This window comes from Lagopus leucura, unplaced genomic scaffold, assembly GCF_019238085.1.
Source record: "Lagopus leucura isolate 7727_CA_CO unplaced genomic scaffold, USGS_WTPT01 33426-0_obj-0_obj, whole genome shotgun sequence".
NCBI classification, from domain to species: domain Eukaryota; kingdom Metazoa; phylum Chordata; class Aves; order Galliformes; family Phasianidae; genus Lagopus; species Lagopus leucura.
The window spans coordinates 566-2319 of record NW_024965319.1 but is presented as its reverse complement, the minus strand read 5'-3'; the positions used below and the strand labels follow the sequence as shown (position 1 = coordinate 2319).

General features: G+C 55.0%; 1 long non-coding RNA gene across 1 annotated transcript; it reads left to right on the top strand.

The window, feature by feature from the left end:
• Positions 1-817: 817 nt before the first annotated feature.
• On the top strand, positions 818-1455 carry LOC122192056. Its single transcript, XR_006182530.1, has 3 exons — positions 818-880; positions 1129-1203; positions 1446-1455. It is a non-coding gene; the product is annotated as an uncharacterized LOC122192056 (long non-coding RNA).
• The last annotated feature ends 299 nt before the right edge of the window (positions 1456-1754 follow it).

Genomic DNA, 1754 nt, shown 5'->3' with positions numbered 1-1754 from the left:
AGGTGAGCTGGGTTTGGTGCTGGCTGGGTGCCGGGAGATATCAGCAGAAAAGCTGGGCTGGGGAGGAGCTCCCAGGTCCAACGGTGCCCTTCTGAATGGCTGTATCCAGGGAAAATGGGTTCTTGTTCAGATTGCATCCCACGTTTCTGTGAGGATGATGAAAAGGCATTCCTCCCCTGGGAAATTGCTGCCGGGCCCCCACCTTCATGTCAGACCTGCAAAAGGAAGCAGAGCGCAGACTTCATAGGGTGCAACTTGTGCCTCCCTGCTCCGTGGATCGCTTGGTGTGCCATACCCAGCAGGTGCTTCAGCAAACCGCGCTGAAGTCACGGCAGAGAGCCAGGTGCTCAGCTGGGGACATGGGCGGTCAGCACACCTGTGGGGGAAAAGGGGACCTGGGGGCACTCGCTGACAGAAGCCATGGCAGTCAGACCCCAGCTGCAGCCAGTGATGGGCAGGCAGTTCTTGCAGCCAGCTGATTTCCAAGCATTGCCTTCCTCAAGAGACGACATTGCATGGCAGAAGAAAGCTGGGAAAATGCTTCTTCCTCATGGTTTTTCCCTTGTTGATGCTTTCTGTAGGTTCCTCTCCAAAAGGAGAACTCAGGAATCCAGGCAGCTGAAGATTGCAGTGCTGCAGGCAATGTCAAGTAAGCATCCATGTGGAGTGCAGGAAGGGGCAGTGAGAAGTGAACTATCAGTTGTGTTTGAGCTGTCAAATAGCACCTTTCTGTTTTCTGGGGGGACATGGGCTTACTGGACAATACTTGTGCTGCCTGCTGGTGTCTGTGAAATCAACACACGATCTGTTGTTGTAGGGACAAAACCTGTGCATCTGTGGAACGGTGCGGGGCAAGGGGGGAAACGGAAAGCCTCCGCAGGTAAGAAGCTCCTGTGAGCTGCGGTGTGGGCACTGCCTCTAAACAGGGCTGCATGAAGGGCTGCGTGTGATGGAGGGGAGAGGAAGGGACTGCAGTTCTGTGCTGACTGCAGAAGTGGCACAAGGCTGTAGCAGCAGAAAAGCAAATTGACAAAGCTGCTGCTGAAGACCAGAAGTTTGTGGTGGGCAGTGCTGAAATCTTCCTCCAAAGAGATGCTCTTCATGTCTTTCTTGTCTCCCTTCTGTCAGAAGCTGATGCCAGTGGCCTTCCCCTGAAGCGCAGCCATGTGGAAAGCCAGGAGTGTGGCACAGCACCCAAGAGAGGTACAGACACACAGCAGGCATCTGGGTTTGGTGCACTGTCTTTCTAGTTAGGCTTTCTGCCTGTTCTTTCCTGGGACGGTTCTCACTGCGTGTTGCTTGGGGTTTTAATCCCTGGGATTTACAGTTACCTCTCCTGTCCTGATTTACAATGGGAACCCAACGTTCACCCAAGGTCCCTTGCTGTGAACGTGGTACAGGAGAGCTGGCATTGACTCTTTGGCATTTTTTCTTGCTGTTCCCAGCAGTGGCGAGCAGCTCGGATGTGCCGGAGGACATCACGGACATCCAGGGTTTGCTCTCTTGGATCAGTGGTGAGTTTGGGGCTGCAGAGCTGCAGGTGTGTGTTTGCACAGTGGGTGTGAGAAGGCTCTCATGGCCATTTGGGGGATGTTTTTGCATTTTCAGACGTGGCAAGAGCTGCTGAGGTCCCCCACGAGAACCCCAGCAGCCCTGCCCCCGGATGTTTGATCGCTGAGCTCCCTGCCAACCCCGGGGACAGCAGAGAGCTCAGCACACAGGCTGCCACCGGGACGCCCACCGACCCCTTCTGG